At 53.1% G+C, this 12526-nt stretch overlaps 32 non-coding genes across 32 annotated transcripts; 15 read left to right on the top strand and 17 right to left on the bottom strand.

Annotated features, from left to right (window-relative positions):
• Positions 1–55: 55 nt before the first annotated feature.
• Positions 56–128, top strand: TRNAR-UCG (transfer RNA arginine (anticodon UCG)). The gene has a single exon. It is a non-coding gene; the product is annotated as a tRNA-Arg (tRNA).
• A 291-nt stretch (positions 129–419) lies between these two features.
• On the bottom strand, positions 420–530 carry TRNAL-CAA (transfer RNA leucine (anticodon CAA)). The gene is made up of 2 exons: positions 493–530; positions 420–465 (listed from the first exon to the last, which is right to left on the bottom strand). It is a non-coding gene; the product is annotated as a tRNA-Leu (tRNA).
• Positions 531–787: 257 nt separating this feature from the next.
• TRNAR-UCG (transfer RNA arginine (anticodon UCG)) lies at positions 788–860 on the top strand. The gene has a single exon. It is a non-coding gene; the product is annotated as a tRNA-Arg (tRNA).
• A 291-nt stretch (positions 861–1151) lies between these two features.
• On the bottom strand, positions 1152–1262 carry TRNAL-CAA (transfer RNA leucine (anticodon CAA)). The gene is made up of 2 exons: positions 1225–1262; positions 1152–1197 (listed from the first exon to the last, which is right to left on the bottom strand). It is a non-coding gene; the product is annotated as a tRNA-Leu (tRNA).
• A 257-nt stretch (positions 1263–1519) lies between these two features.
• On the top strand, positions 1520–1592 carry TRNAR-UCG (transfer RNA arginine (anticodon UCG)). Its single transcript has one exon. It is a non-coding gene; the product is annotated as a tRNA-Arg (tRNA).
• A 297-nt stretch (positions 1593–1889) lies between these two features.
• On the bottom strand, positions 1890–2000 carry TRNAL-CAA (transfer RNA leucine (anticodon CAA)). Its single transcript has 2 exons — positions 1963–2000; positions 1890–1935 (listed from the first exon to the last, which is right to left on the bottom strand). It is a non-coding gene; the product is annotated as a tRNA-Leu (tRNA).
• Positions 2001–2257: 257 nt separating this feature from the next.
• On the top strand, positions 2258–2330 carry TRNAR-UCG (transfer RNA arginine (anticodon UCG)). The gene has a single exon. It is a non-coding gene; the product is annotated as a tRNA-Arg (tRNA).
• A 291-nt stretch (positions 2331–2621) lies between these two features.
• TRNAL-CAA (transfer RNA leucine (anticodon CAA)) lies at positions 2622–2732 on the bottom strand. Its single transcript has 2 exons — positions 2695–2732; positions 2622–2667 (listed from the first exon to the last, which is right to left on the bottom strand). It is a non-coding gene; the product is annotated as a tRNA-Leu (tRNA).
• A 257-nt stretch (positions 2733–2989) lies between these two features.
• Positions 2990–3062, top strand: TRNAR-UCG (transfer RNA arginine (anticodon UCG)). The gene has a single exon. It is a non-coding gene; the product is annotated as a tRNA-Arg (tRNA).
• Positions 3063–3353: 291 nt separating this feature from the next.
• TRNAL-CAA (transfer RNA leucine (anticodon CAA)) lies at positions 3354–3464 on the bottom strand. Its single transcript has 2 exons — positions 3427–3464; positions 3354–3399 (listed from the first exon to the last, which is right to left on the bottom strand). It is a non-coding gene; the product is annotated as a tRNA-Leu (tRNA).
• Positions 3465–3721: 257 nt separating this feature from the next.
• TRNAR-UCG (transfer RNA arginine (anticodon UCG)) lies at positions 3722–3794 on the top strand. The gene has a single exon. It is a non-coding gene; the product is annotated as a tRNA-Arg (tRNA).
• A 291-nt stretch (positions 3795–4085) lies between these two features.
• TRNAL-CAA (transfer RNA leucine (anticodon CAA)) lies at positions 4086–4196 on the bottom strand. Its single transcript has 2 exons — positions 4159–4196; positions 4086–4131 (listed from the first exon to the last, which is right to left on the bottom strand). It is a non-coding gene; the product is annotated as a tRNA-Leu (tRNA).
• A 257-nt stretch (positions 4197–4453) lies between these two features.
• On the top strand, positions 4454–4526 carry TRNAR-UCG (transfer RNA arginine (anticodon UCG)). Its single transcript has one exon. It is a non-coding gene; the product is annotated as a tRNA-Arg (tRNA).
• Positions 4527–4817: 291 nt separating this feature from the next.
• Positions 4818–4928, bottom strand: TRNAL-CAA (transfer RNA leucine (anticodon CAA)). Its single transcript has 2 exons — positions 4891–4928; positions 4818–4863 (listed from the first exon to the last, which is right to left on the bottom strand). It is a non-coding gene; the product is annotated as a tRNA-Leu (tRNA).
• Positions 4929–5549: 621 nt separating this feature from the next.
• TRNAL-CAA (transfer RNA leucine (anticodon CAA)) lies at positions 5550–5660 on the bottom strand. The gene is made up of 2 exons: positions 5623–5660; positions 5550–5595 (listed from the first exon to the last, which is right to left on the bottom strand). It is a non-coding gene; the product is annotated as a tRNA-Leu (tRNA).
• Positions 5661–5917: 257 nt separating this feature from the next.
• Positions 5918–5990, top strand: TRNAR-UCG (transfer RNA arginine (anticodon UCG)). Its single transcript has one exon. It is a non-coding gene; the product is annotated as a tRNA-Arg (tRNA).
• Positions 5991–6281: 291 nt separating this feature from the next.
• On the bottom strand, positions 6282–6392 carry TRNAL-CAA (transfer RNA leucine (anticodon CAA)). Its single transcript has 2 exons — positions 6355–6392; positions 6282–6327 (listed from the first exon to the last, which is right to left on the bottom strand). It is a non-coding gene; the product is annotated as a tRNA-Leu (tRNA).
• Positions 6393–6754: 362 nt separating this feature from the next.
• On the top strand, positions 6755–6827 carry TRNAR-UCG (transfer RNA arginine (anticodon UCG)). The gene has a single exon. It is a non-coding gene; the product is annotated as a tRNA-Arg (tRNA).
• Positions 6828–7118: 291 nt separating this feature from the next.
• On the bottom strand, positions 7119–7229 carry TRNAL-CAA (transfer RNA leucine (anticodon CAA)). The gene is made up of 2 exons: positions 7192–7229; positions 7119–7164 (listed from the first exon to the last, which is right to left on the bottom strand). It is a non-coding gene; the product is annotated as a tRNA-Leu (tRNA).
• Positions 7230–7486: 257 nt separating this feature from the next.
• Positions 7487–7559, top strand: TRNAR-UCG (transfer RNA arginine (anticodon UCG)). The gene has a single exon. It is a non-coding gene; the product is annotated as a tRNA-Arg (tRNA).
• A 291-nt stretch (positions 7560–7850) lies between these two features.
• TRNAL-CAA (transfer RNA leucine (anticodon CAA)) lies at positions 7851–7961 on the bottom strand. The gene is made up of 2 exons: positions 7924–7961; positions 7851–7896 (listed from the first exon to the last, which is right to left on the bottom strand). It is a non-coding gene; the product is annotated as a tRNA-Leu (tRNA).
• A 257-nt stretch (positions 7962–8218) lies between these two features.
• TRNAR-UCG (transfer RNA arginine (anticodon UCG)) lies at positions 8219–8291 on the top strand. The gene has a single exon. It is a non-coding gene; the product is annotated as a tRNA-Arg (tRNA).
• A 291-nt stretch (positions 8292–8582) lies between these two features.
• TRNAL-CAA (transfer RNA leucine (anticodon CAA)) lies at positions 8583–8693 on the bottom strand. The gene is made up of 2 exons: positions 8656–8693; positions 8583–8628 (listed from the first exon to the last, which is right to left on the bottom strand). It is a non-coding gene; the product is annotated as a tRNA-Leu (tRNA).
• Positions 8694–8950: 257 nt separating this feature from the next.
• TRNAR-UCG (transfer RNA arginine (anticodon UCG)) lies at positions 8951–9023 on the top strand. The gene has a single exon. It is a non-coding gene; the product is annotated as a tRNA-Arg (tRNA).
• Positions 9024–9314: 291 nt separating this feature from the next.
• Positions 9315–9425, bottom strand: TRNAL-CAA (transfer RNA leucine (anticodon CAA)). The gene is made up of 2 exons: positions 9388–9425; positions 9315–9360 (listed from the first exon to the last, which is right to left on the bottom strand). It is a non-coding gene; the product is annotated as a tRNA-Leu (tRNA).
• A 257-nt stretch (positions 9426–9682) lies between these two features.
• Positions 9683–9755, top strand: TRNAR-UCG (transfer RNA arginine (anticodon UCG)). The gene has a single exon. It is a non-coding gene; the product is annotated as a tRNA-Arg (tRNA).
• A 291-nt stretch (positions 9756–10046) lies between these two features.
• TRNAL-CAA (transfer RNA leucine (anticodon CAA)) lies at positions 10047–10157 on the bottom strand. Its single transcript has 2 exons — positions 10120–10157; positions 10047–10092 (listed from the first exon to the last, which is right to left on the bottom strand). It is a non-coding gene; the product is annotated as a tRNA-Leu (tRNA).
• Positions 10158–10414: 257 nt separating this feature from the next.
• TRNAR-UCG (transfer RNA arginine (anticodon UCG)) lies at positions 10415–10487 on the top strand. Its single transcript has one exon. It is a non-coding gene; the product is annotated as a tRNA-Arg (tRNA).
• A 302-nt stretch (positions 10488–10789) lies between these two features.
• On the bottom strand, positions 10790–10900 carry TRNAL-CAA (transfer RNA leucine (anticodon CAA)). The gene is made up of 2 exons: positions 10863–10900; positions 10790–10835 (listed from the first exon to the last, which is right to left on the bottom strand). It is a non-coding gene; the product is annotated as a tRNA-Leu (tRNA).
• Positions 10901–11157: 257 nt separating this feature from the next.
• Positions 11158–11230, top strand: TRNAR-UCG (transfer RNA arginine (anticodon UCG)). The gene has a single exon. It is a non-coding gene; the product is annotated as a tRNA-Arg (tRNA).
• Positions 11231–11522: 292 nt separating this feature from the next.
• On the bottom strand, positions 11523–11633 carry TRNAL-CAA (transfer RNA leucine (anticodon CAA)). The gene is made up of 2 exons: positions 11596–11633; positions 11523–11568 (listed from the first exon to the last, which is right to left on the bottom strand). It is a non-coding gene; the product is annotated as a tRNA-Leu (tRNA).
• Positions 11634–12286: 653 nt separating this feature from the next.
• TRNAL-CAA (transfer RNA leucine (anticodon CAA)) lies at positions 12287–12397 on the bottom strand. Its single transcript has 2 exons — positions 12360–12397; positions 12287–12332 (listed from the first exon to the last, which is right to left on the bottom strand). It is a non-coding gene; the product is annotated as a tRNA-Leu (tRNA).
• Between the last annotated feature and the right edge of the window lie 129 nt (positions 12398–12526).

Raw genomic sequence — 12526 nt, 5'->3', positions numbered from 1 at the left:
CGAGGGCTGTTGCCACAACAACGCCAGCCGGTGATAGCAGGACAGATACCATCAGGACCGCGTGGCCTAATGGATAAGGCTTCTGACTTCGGATCAGAAGATTGAGGGTTCGAGTCCCTTCGTGGTCGCGGCCGAGCTAGCTCAGCGTGTGTTCCGTGTGCTCTTTTCACGTTTCCAAAAATGGGCTCTCAGGAGAGTGTACAGCGGAAGGTTTAGGGTTTAGGTAGAGACGCGTTAGCGTTTCGAAGGTCATAAGAAAGCCGCTGCCAAAAGGGTGATTCGAAGCGGCGGCTTCGTGTGGAGACCAGAACGCCCACGGTTTCCTTTTTTCCGGTGCCCAAAAGTCACCTCTCGGCAGAGCCGATGGTGGAAGTTTCGGTGGCGTCACGTTAGCATTTCCAAGGCCAAAAGAAAGCAGCTGTCAGAAGTGGGATTTGAACCCACGCCTCCATTTGGAGACCAGAACACCCAAGCTCAGGGGAAGAGAAGACTCTTGAGTCTGGCGCCTTAGACCACTCGGCCATCCTGACGAAGAATGCCTGCAGCGGCGGCCCCTGACCAGCCGGTGGTTATTGTAAGCGTATGCGGAATAGATTGGGCGATTTGTGAGAATTAGCTCGCCTTTTTTTCTCTATAACTTCAGTGCAAGTTGAACAGAGCGCTGTGAGGGCTTTGAATATGTTCAGCCCATGCACTCAGATCTTGAACCCGCGTTAAAGAGGACACCAAAGACGAGGGCTGTTGCCACAACAACGCCAGCCGGTGATAGCAGGACAGATACCATCAGGACCGCGTGGCCTAATGGATAAGGCGTCTGACTTCGGATCAGAAGATTGAGGGTTCGAGTCCCTTCGTGGACGCGGCCGAGCTAGCTCAGCGTGCGTTCCGTGTGCTCTTTTCACGTTTCCAAAAATGGGCTCTCAGGAGAGTGTACAGCGGAAGGTTTAGGGTTTAGGTAGAGACGCGTTAGCGTTTCGAAGGTCATAAGAAAGCCGCTGCCAAAAGGGTGATTCGAAGTGGCGGCTTCGTGTGGAGACCAGAACGCCCACGGTTTCCTTTTTTCCGGTGCCCAAAAGCCACCTCTCGGCAGAGCCGATGGTGGTAGTTTCGGTGGCGTCACGTTGGCATTTCCAAGGCCAAAAGAAAGCAGCTGTCAGAAGTGGGATTTGAACCCACGCCTCCATTTGGAGACCAGAACACCCAAGCTCAGGGGAAGAGAAGACTCTTGAGTCTGGCGCCTTAGACCACTCGGCCATCCTGACGAAGCACGCCTGCAGCGGCGGCCCCTGACCAGCCGGTGGTTATTGTAAGCGTATGCGGAATAGATTGGGCGATTTGTGAGAATTAGCGCGCCTTTTTTTCTCTATAACTTCAGTGCAAGTTGAACAGAGCGCTGTGAGGGCTTTGAATATGTTCAGCCCATGCACTCAGATCTTGAACCCGCGTTAAAGAGGACACCAAAGACGAGGGCTGTTGCCACAACAACGCCAGCCGGTGATAGCAAGACAGATACCATCAGGACCGCGTGGCCTAATGGATAAGGCGTCTGACTTCGGATCAGAAGATTGACGGTTCGAGTCCCTTCGTGGTCGTGGTCGTGGCCGAGCTAGCTCAGCGTGCGTTCCGTGTGCTCTTTTCACGTTTCCAAAAATGGGCTCTCAGGAGAGTGTACAGCGGAAGGTTTAGGGTTTAGGTAGAGACGCGCTAGCGTTTCGAAGGTCATAAGAAAGCCGCTGCCAAAAGGGTGATTCGAAGCGGCGGCTTCGTGTGGAGACCAGAACGCCCACGGTTTCCTTTTTTCCGGTGCCCAAAAGTCACCTCTCGGCAGAGCCGATGGTGGAAGTTTCGGTGGCGTCACGTTAGCATTTCCAAGGCCAAAAGAAAGCAGCTGTCAGAAGTGGGATTTGAACCCACGCCTCCATTTGGAGACCAGAACACCCAAGCTCAGGGGAAGAGAAGACTCTTGAGTCTGGCGCCTTAGACCACTCGGCCATCCTGACGAAGCACGCCTGCAGCGGCGGCCCCTGACCAGCCGGTGGTTATTGTAAGCGTATGCGGAATAGATTGGGCGATTTGTGAGAATTAGCTCGCCTTTTTTTCTCTATAACTTCAGTGCAAGTTGAACAGAGCGCTGTGAGGGCTTTGAATATGTTCAGCCCATGCACTCAGATCTTGAACCCGCGTTAAAGAGGACACCAAAGACGAGGGATGTTGCCACAACAACGCCAGCCGGTGATAGCAGGACAGATACCATCAGCACCGCGTGGCCTAATGGATAAGGCGTCTGACTTCGGATCAGAAGATTGAGGGTTCGAGTCCCTTTGTGGTCGCGGCCGAGCTAGCTCAGCGTGCGTTCCGTGTGCTCTTTTCACGTTTCCAAAAATGGGCTCTCAGGAGAGTGTACAGCGGAAGGTTTAGGGTTTAGGTAGAGACGCGTTAGCGTTTCGAAGGTCATAAGAAAGCCGCTGCCAAAAGGGTGATTCGAAGCGGCGGCTTCGTGTGGAGACCAGAACGCCCACGGTTTCCTTTTTTCCGGTGCCCAAAACTCGCCTCTCGGCAGAGCCGATGGTGGAAGTTTCGGTGGCGTCACGTTAGCATTTCCAAGGCCAAAAGAAAGCAGCTGTCAGAAGTGGGATTTGAACCCACGCCTCCATTTGGAGACCAGAACACCCAAGCTCAGGGGAAGAGAAGACTCTTGAGTCTGGCGCCTTAGACCACTCGGCCATCCTGACGAAGCACACCTGCAGCGGCGGCCCCTGACCAGCCGGTGGTTATTGTAAGCGTATGCGGAATAGATTGGGCGATTTGTGAGAATTAGCTCGCCTTTTTTTCTCTATAACTTCAGTGCAAGTTGAACAGAGCGCTGTGAGGGCTTTGAATATGTTCAGCCCATGCACTCAGATCTTGAACCCGCGTTAAAGAGGACACCAAAGACGAGGGCTGTTGCCACAACAACGCCAGCCGGTGATAGCAGGACAGATACCATCAGGACCGCGTGGCCTAATGGATAAGGCGTCTGACTTCGGATCAGAAGATTGAGGGTTCGAGTCCCTTCGTGGTCGCGGCCGAGCTAGCTCAGCGTGCGTTCCGTGTGCTCTTTTCACGTTTCCAAAAATGGGCTCTCAGGAGAGTGTACAGCGGAAGGTTTAGGGTTTAGGTAGAGACGCGTTAGCGTTTCGAAGGTCATAAGAAAGCCGCTGCCAAAAGGGTGATTCGAAGCGGCGGCTTCATGTGGAGACCAGAACGCCCACGGTTTCCTTTTTTCCGGTGCCCAAAAGTCATCTCTCGGCAGAGCCGATGGTGGAAGTTTCGGTGGCGTCACGTTAGCATTTCCAAGGCCAAAAGAAAGCAGCTGTCAGAAGTGGGATTTGAACCCACGCCTCCATTTGGAGAACAGAACACCCAAGCTCAGGGGAAGAGAAGACTCTTGAGTCTGGCGCCTTAGACCACTCGGCCATCCTGACGAAGCACGCCTGCAGCGGCGGCCCCTGACCAGCCGGTGGTTATTGTAAGCGTATGCGGAATAGATTGGGCGATTTGTGAGAATTAGCTCGCCTTTTTTTCTCTATAACTTCAGTGCAAGTTGAACAGAGCGCTGTGAGGGCTTTGAATATGTTCAGCCCATGCACTCAGATCTTGAACCCGCGTTAATGAGGACACCAAAGACGAGGGCTGTTGCCACAACAACGCCAGCCGGTGATAGTAGGACAGATACCATCAGGACCGCGTGGCCTAATGGAAAAGGCGTCTGACTTCGGATCAGAAGATTGAGGGTTCGAGTCCCTTTGTGGTCGCGGCCGAGCTAGCTCAGCGTGCGTTCCGTGTGCTCTTTTCACGTTTCCAAAAATGGGCTCTCAGGAGAGTGTACAGCGGAAGGTTTAGGGTTTAGGTAGAGACGCGTTAGCGTTTCGAAGGTCATAAGAAAGCCGCTGCCAAAAGGGTGATTCGAAGCGGCGGCTTCGTGTGGAGACCAGAACGCCCACGGTTTCCTTTTTTCCGGTGCCCAAAAGTCACCTCTCGGCAGAGCCGATGGTGGAAGTTTCGGTGGCGTCACGTTAGCATTTCCAAGGCCAAAAGAAAGCAGCTGTCAGAAGTGGGATTTGAACCCACGCCTCCATTTGGAGACCAGAACACCCAAGCTCAGGGGAAGAGAAGACTCTTGAGTCTGGCGCCTTAGACCACTCGGCCATCCTGACGAAGCACGCCTGCAGCGGCGGCCCCTGACCAGCCGGTGGTTATTGTAAGCGTATGCGGAATAGATTGGGCGATTTGTGAGAATTAGCTCGCCTTTTTTTCTCTATAACTTCAGTGCAAGTTGAACAGAGCGCTGTGAGGGCTTTGAATATGTTCAGCCCATGCACTCAGATCTTAAACCCGCGTTAATGAGGACACCAAAGACGAGGGCTGTTGCCACAACAACGCCAGCCGGTGATAGCAGGACAGATACCATCAGGACCGTGTGGCCTAATGGATAAGGCGTCTGACTTCGGATCAGAAGATTGAGGGTTCGAGTCCCTTCGTGGTCGCGGCCGAGCTAGCTCAGCGTGCGTTCCGTGTGCTCTTTTCACGTTTCCAAAAATGGGCTCTCAGGAGAGTGTACAGCGGAAGGTTTAGGGTTTAGGTAGAGACGCGTTAGCGTTTCGAAGGTCATAAGAAAGCCGCTGCCAAAAGGGTGATTCGAAGCGGCGGCTTCGTGTGGAGACCAGAACGCCCACGGTTTCCTTTTTTCCGGTGCCCAAAAGTCACCTCTCGGCAGAGCCGATGGTGGAAGTTTCGGTGGCGTCACGTTAGCATTTCCAAGGCCAAAAGAAAGCAGCTATCAGAAGTGGGATTTGAACCCACGCCTCCATTTGGGGACCAGAACACCCAAGCTCAGGGGAAGAGAAGACTCTTGAGTCTGGCGCCTTAGACCACTCGTCCATCCTGACGAAGCACGCCTCCAGCAGCGGCCCCTGACCAGCCGGTGGTTATTGTAAGCGTATGCGGAATAGATTGGGCGATTTGTGAGAATTAGCTCGCCTTTTTTTCTCTATAACTTCAGTGCAAGTTGAACAGAGCGCTGTGAGGGCTTTGAATATGTTCAGCCCATGCACTCAGATCTTGAACCCGCGTTAAAGAGGACACCAAAGACGAGGGCTGTTGCCACAACAACGCCAGCCGGTGATAGCAGAACAGATACCATCAGGACCGCGTGGCCTAATGGATAAGGCGTCTGACTTCGGATCAGAAGATTGAGGGTTCGAGTCCCTTCGTTGTAGGGGCCGAGCTAGCTCAGCGTGCGTTCCGTGTGCTCTTTTCACGTTTCCAAAAATGGGCTCTCAGGAGAGTGTACAGCGGAAGGTTTAGGGTTTAGGTAGAGACGCGTTAGCGTTTCGAAGGTCATAAGAAAGCCGCTGCCAAAAGGGTGATTCGAAGCTGCGGCTTCGTGTGGAGACCAGAACGCCCACGGTTTCCTTTTTTCCGGTGCCCAAAAGTCACCTCTCGGCAGAGCCGATGGTGGAAGTTTCGGTGGCGTCACGTTAGCATTTCCAAGGCCAAAAGAAAGCAGCTGTCAGAAGTGGGATTTGAACCCACGCCTCCATTTGGAGACCAGAACACCCAAGCTCAGGGGAAGAGAAGACTCTTGAGTCTGGCGCCTTAGACCACTCGGCCATCCTAACGAAGCACGCCTGCAGCGGCGGCCCCTGACCAGCCGGTGGTTATTGTAAGCGTATGCGGAATAGATTGGGCGATTTGTGAGAATTAGCTCGCCTTTTTTTCTCTATAACTTCAGTGCAAGTTGAACAGAGCGCTGTGAGGGCTTTGAATATGTTCAGCCCATGCACTCAGATCTTGAACCCGCGTTAAAGAGGACACCAAAGACGAGGGCTGTTGCCACAACAACGCCAGCCGGTGATAGCAGGATAGATACCATCAGGACCGCGTGGCCTAATGGATAAGGCGTCTGACTTCGAATCAGAAGATTGAGGGTTCGAGTCCCTTCGTGGTCGCGGCCGAGCTAGCTCAGCGTGCGTTCCGTGTGCTCTTTTCACGTTTCCAAAAATGGGCTCTCAGGAGAGTGTACAGCGGAAGGTTTAGGGTTTAGGTAGAGACGCGTTAGCGTTTCGAAGGTCATAAGAAAGCCGCTGCCAAAAGGGTGATTCGAAGCGGCGGCTTCGTGTGGAGACCAGAACGCCCACGGTTTCCTTTTTTCCGGTGCCCAAAAGTCACCTCTCGGCAGAGCCGATGGTGGAAGTTTCGGTGGCGTCACGTTAGCATTTCCAAGGCCAAAAGAAAGCAGCTGTCAGAAGTGGGATTTGAACCCACGCCTCCATTTGGAGACCAGAACACCCAAGCTCAGGGGAAGAGAAGACTCTTGAGTCTGGCGCCTTAGACCACTCGGCCATCCTGACGAAGCACGCCTGCAGCGACGGCCCCTGACCAGCCGGTGGTTATTGTAAGCGTATGCGGAATAGATTGGGCGATTTGTGAGAATTAGCTCGCCTTTTTTTCTCTATAACTTCAGTGCAAGTTGAACAGAGCGCTGTGAGGGCTTTGAATATGTTCAGCCCATGCACTCAGATCTTGAACCCGCGTTAAAGAGCTCGCCTTTTTTTCTCTATAACTTCAGTGCAAGTTGAACAGAGCGCTGTGAGGGCTTTGAATATGTTCAGCCCATGCACTCAGATCTTGAACCCGCGTTAAAGAGGACACCAAAGACGAGGGCTGTTGCCACAACAACGCCAGCCGGTGATAGCAGGACAGATACCATCAGGACCGCGTGGCCTAATGGATAAGGCGTCTGACTTCGGATCAGAAGAGTGAGGGTTCGAGTCCCTTCGTGGTCGTGGCCGAGCTAGCTCAGCGTGCGTTCCGTGTGCTCTTTTCACGTTTCCAAAAATGGGCTCTCAGGAGAGTGTACAGCGGAAGGTTTAGGGTTTAGGTAGAGACGCGTTAGCGTTTCGAAGGTCATAAGAAAGCCGCTGCCAAAAGGGTGATTCGAAGCGGCGGCTTCGTGTGGAGAACAGAACGCCCACGGTTTCCTTTTTTCCGGTGCCCAAAAGTCACCTCTCGGCAGAGCCGATGGTGGAAATTTCGGTGGCGTCACGTTAGCATTTCCAAGGCCAAAAGAAAGCAGCTGTCAGAAGTGGGATTTGAACCCACGCCTCCATTTGGAGACCAGAACACCCAAGCTCAGGGGAAGAGAAGACTCTTGAGTCTGGCGCCTTAGACCACTCGGCCATCCTGACGAAGCACGCCTGCAGCGACGGCCCCTGACCAGCCGGTGGTTATTGTAAGCGTATGCGGAATAGATTGGGCGATTTGTGAGAATTAGCTCGCCTTTTTTTCTCTATAACTTCAGTGCAAGTTGAACAGAGTGCTGTGAGGGCTTTGAATATGTTCAGCCCATGCACTCAGATCTTGAACCCGCGTTAAAGAGGACAACAAAGACGAGGGCTGTTGCCACAACAACGCCAGCCGGTGATAGCAGGACAGATACCATCAGGACCGCGTGGCCTAATGGATAAGGCGTCTGACTTCGGATCAGAAGATTGAGGGTTCGAGTCCCTTCGTGGTCGCGGCCGAGCTAGCTCAGCGTGTGTTCCGTGTGCTCTTTTCACGTTTCCAAAAATGGGCTTTCAGGAGAGTGTACAGCGGAAGGTTTAGGGTTTAGGTAGAGACGCGTTAGCGTTGCGAAGGTCATAAGAAAGCCGCTGCCAAAAGGGTGATTCGAAGCGGCGGCTTCGTGTGGAGACCAGAACGCCCACGGTTTCCTTTTTTCCGGTGCCCAAAAGTCACCTCTCGGCAGAGCCGATGGTGGAAGTTTCGGTGGCGTCACGTTAGCATTTCCAAGGCCAAAAGAAAGCAGCTGTCAGAAGTGGGATTTGAACCCACGCCTCCATTTGGAGACCAGAACACTCAAGCTCAGGGGAAGAGAAGACTCTTGAGTCTGGCGCCTTAGACCACTCGGCCATCCTGACGAAGCACGCCTGCAGCGGCGGCCCCTGACCAGCCGGTGGTTATTGTAAGCGTATGCGGAATAGATTGGGCGATTTGTGAGAATTAGCTCGCCTTTTTTTCTCTATAACTTCAGTGCAAGTTGAACAGAGCGCTGTGAGGGCTTTGAATATGTTCAGCCCATGCACTCAGATCTTGAACCCGCGTTAAAGAGGACACCAAAGACGAGGGCTGTTGCCACAACAACGCCAGCCGGTGATAGCAGGACAGATACCATCAGGACCGCGTGGCCTAATGGATAAGGCGTCTGACTTCGGATCAGAAGATTGAGGGTTCGAGTCCCTTCGTGGTCGCGGCCGAGCTAGCTCAGCGTGCGTTCCGTGTGCTCTTTTCACGTTTCCAAAAATGGGCTCTCAGGAGAGTGTACAGCGGAAGGTTTAGGGTTTAGGTAGAGACGCGTTAGCGTTTCGAAGGTCATAAGAAAGCCGCTGCCAAAAGGGTGATTCGAAGCAGCGGCTTCGTGTGGAGACCAGAACGCCCACGGTTTCCTTTTTTCCGGTGCCCAAAAGTCACCTCTCGGCAGAGCAGATGGTGGAAGTTTCGGTGGCGTCACGTTAGCATTTCCAAGGCCAAAAGAAAGCAGCTGTCAGAAGTGGGATTTGAACCCACGCCTCCATTTGGAGACCAGAACACCCAAGCTCAGGGGAAGAGAAGACTCTTGAGTCTGGCGCCTTAGACCACTCGTCCATCCTGACAAAGCACACCTGCAGCGACGGCCCCTGACCAGCCGGTGGTTATTGTAAGCGTATGCGGAATAGATTGGGCGATTTGTGAGAATTAGCTCGCCTTTTTTTCTCTATAACTTCAGTGCAAGTTGAACAGAGCGCTGTGAGGGCTTTGAATATGTTCAGCCCATGCACTCAGATCTTGAACCCGCGTTAAAGAGGACACCAAAGACGAGGGCTGTTGCCACAACAACGCCAGCCGGTGATAGCAGGACAGATACCATCAGGACTGCGTGGCCTAATGGATAAGGCGTCTGACTTCGGATCAGAAGATTGAGGGTTCGAGTCCCTTCGTGGTCGCGGCCGAGCTAGCTCAGCGTGCGTTCCGTGTGCTCTTTTCACGTTTCCAAAAATGGGCTCTCAGGAGAGTGTACAGCGGAAGGTTTAGGGTTTAGGTAGAGACGCGTTAGCGTTTCGAAGGTCATAAGAAAGCCGCTGCCAAAAGGGTCATTCGAAGCGGCGGCTTCGTGTGGAGACCAGAACGCCCACGGTTTCCTTTTTTCCGGTGCCCAAAAGTCACCTCTCGGCAGAGCCGATGGTGGAAGTTTCGGTGGCGTCACGTTAGCATTTCCAAGGCCAAAAGAAAGCAGCTGTCAGAAGAGTGATTTGAACCCACGTCTCCATTTGGAGACCAGAACACCCAAGCTCAGGGGAAGAGAAGACTCTTGAGTCTGGCGCCTTAGACCACTCGGCCATCCTGACGAAGCACGCCTGCAGCGGCGGCCCCTGACCAGCCGGTGGTTATTGTAAGCATATGCGGAATAGATTGGGCGATTTGTGAGAATTAGCTCGCCTTTTTTTCTCTATAACTTCAGTGCAAGTTGAACAGAGCGCTGTGAGGGCTTTGAATATGTTCAGCCCATGCACTCAGATCTTGAACCCGCGTTAAAGAGGACAACAAAGACGAGGGCTGTTGCCACAACAACGCCAGCCGGTGATAGCAGAACAGATACCATCAGGACCGCGTGGCCTAATGGATAAGGCGTCTGACTTCGGATCAGAAGATTGAGGGTTCGAGTCCCTTCGTTGTCGTGGCCGAGCTAGCTCAGCGTGCGTTCCGTGTGCTCTTTTCACGTTTCCAAAAATGGGCTCTCAGGAGAGTGTACAGCGGAAGGTTTAGGGTTTAGGTAGAGACGCGTTAGCGTTTCGAAGGTCATAAGAAAGCCGCTGCCAAAAGGGTGATTCGAAGCGGCGGCTTCGTGTGGAGACCAGAACGCCCACGGTTTCCTTTTTTCCGGTGCCCAAAAGTCACCTCTCGGCAGAGCCGATGGTGGAAGTTTCGGTGGCGTCACGTTAGCATTTCCAAGGCCAAAAGAAAGCAGCTGTCAGAAGTGGGATTTGAACCCACGCCTCCATTTGGAGACCAAAACACCCAAGCTCAGGGGAAGAGAAGACTCTTGAGTCTGGCGCCTTAGACCACTCGGCCATCCTGACGAAGCACGCCTGCAGCGGCGGCCCCTGACCAGCCGGTGGTTATTGTAAGCGTATGCGGAATAGATTGGGCGATTTGTGAGAATTAGCTCGCCTTTTTTTCTCTATAACTTCAGTGCAAGTTGAACAGAGCGCTGTGAGGGCTTTGAATATGTTCAGCCCATGCACTCAGATCTTGAACCCGCGTTAAAGAGGACACCAAAGACGAGGGCTGTTGCCACAACAACGCCAGCCGGTGATAGCAGGACAGATACCATCAGGACCGCGTGGCCTAATGGATAAGGCGTCTGACTTCGGATCAGAAGATTGAGGGTTCGAGTCCCTTCGTGGTCGCGGCCGAGCTAGCTCAGCGTGCGTTCCGTGTGCTCTTTTCACGTTTCCAAAAATGGGCACTCAGGAGAGTGTACAGCGGAAGGTTTAGGGTTTAGGTAGAGACGCGTTAGCGTTTCGAAGGTCATAAGAAAGCCGCTGCCAAAAGGGTGATTCGAAGCGGCAGCTTCGTGTGCAGACCAGAACGCCCACGGTTTCCTTTTTTCTGGTGCCCAAAAGTCACCTCTCGGCAGAGCCGATGGTGGAAGTTTCGGTGGCGTCACGTTAGCATCACGTTAGCATTTCCAAGGCCAAAAGAAAGCAGCTGTCAGAAGTGGGATTTGAACCCACACCTCCATTTGGAGACCAGAACACCCAAGCTCAGGGGAAGAGAAGACTCTTGAGTCTGGCGCCTTACACCTCTCGGCCATCCTGACGAAGCACGCCTGCAGCGGCGGCCCCTGACCAGCCGGTGGTTATTGTAAGCGTATGCGGAATAGATTGGGCGATTTGTGAGAATTAGCTCGCCTTTTTTTCTCTATAACTTCAGTGCAAGTTGAACAGAGCGCTGTGAGGGCTTTGAATATGTTCAGCCCATATACTCAGATCTTGAACCCGCGTTAAAGAGGACACCAAAGACGAGGGCTGTTGCCACAACAACGCCAGCCGGTGATAGCAGGACAGATACCATCAGGACCGCGTGGCCTAATGGATAAGGCGTCTGACTTCGGATCAGAAGATTGAGGGTTCGAGTCCCTTCGTGGTCGCGGCCGAGCTAGCTCAGCGTGCGTTCCGTGTGCTCTTTTCACGTTTCCAAAAATGGGCTCTCAGGAGAGTGTACAGCGGAAGGTTTAGGGTTTAGGTAGAGAAGCGTTAGCTTTTCGAAGGTCATAAGAAAGCCGCTGCCAAAAGGGTGATTCGAAGCGGCGGCTTCGTGTGGAGACCAGAACGCCCACGGTTTCCTTTTTTTCCGGTGCCCAAAAGTCACCTCTCGGCAGAGCCGATGGTGGAAGTTTCGGTGGCGTCACGTTAGCATTTCCAAGGCAAAAAGAAAGCAGCTGTCAGAAGTGGGATTTGAACCCACGCCTCCATTTGGAGACCAGAACACCCAAGCTCAGGGGAAGAGAAGACTCTTGAGTCTAGCGCCTTAGACCACTCGGCCATCCTGACGAAGCATGCCTGCAGCAGCGGCCCCTGACCAGCCGGTGGTTATTGTAAGCGTATGCGGAATAGATTGGGCGATTTGTGAGAATTAGCTCGCCTTTTTTTCTCTATAACTTCAGTGCAAGTTGAACAGAGCGCTGTGAGGGCTTTGAATATGTTCAGCCCATGCACTCAGATCTTGAACCCGCGTTAAAGAGGACACCAAAGACGAGGGCTGTTGCCACAACAACGCCAGCCGGTGATAGCAGGACAGATACCATCAGGACCGCGTGGCCTAATGGATAAGGCGTCTGCCTTCGGATCAGAAGATTGATAAGGCGTCTGACTTCGGATCAGAAGATTGAGGGTTTGAGTCCCTTCGTGGTCGCGGCCGAGCTAGCTCAGCGTGCGTTCCTTGTGCTCTTTTCACGTTTCCAAAAATGGGCTCTCAGGAGAGTGTACAGCGGAAGGTTTAGGGTTTAGGTAGAGACGCGTTAGCGTTTCGAAGGTCATAAGAAAGCCGCTGCCAAAAGGGTGATTCGAAGCGGCGGCTTCGTGTGGAGACCAGAACGCCCACGGTTTCCTTTTTTTCCGGTGCCCAAAAGTCACCTCTCGGCAGAGCCGATGGTGGAAGTTTCGGTGGCGTCACGTTAGCATTTCCAAGGCCAAAAGAAAGCAGCTGTCAGAAGTGGGATTTGAACCCACGCCTCCATTTGGAGACCAGAACACCCAAGCTCAGGGGAAGAGAAGACTCTTGAGTCTGGCGCCTTAGACCACTCGGCCATCCTGACGAAGCACGCCTGCAGTGGCGACCCCTAAACAGCCGGTGGTTATTGTAAGCGTATGCGGAATAGATTGGGCGATTTGTGAGAATTAGCTCGCCTTTTTTCTCTATAACTTCAGTGCAAGTTGAACAGAGC

This window comes from Dendropsophus ebraccatus, chromosome 10 (assembly GCF_027789765.1).
Source record: "Dendropsophus ebraccatus isolate aDenEbr1 chromosome 10, aDenEbr1.pat, whole genome shotgun sequence".
Lineage (NCBI taxonomy): Eukaryota > Metazoa > Chordata > Amphibia > Anura > Hylidae > Dendropsophus > Dendropsophus ebraccatus.
This window is presented reverse-complemented; position numbering and strand designations above follow the sequence as displayed.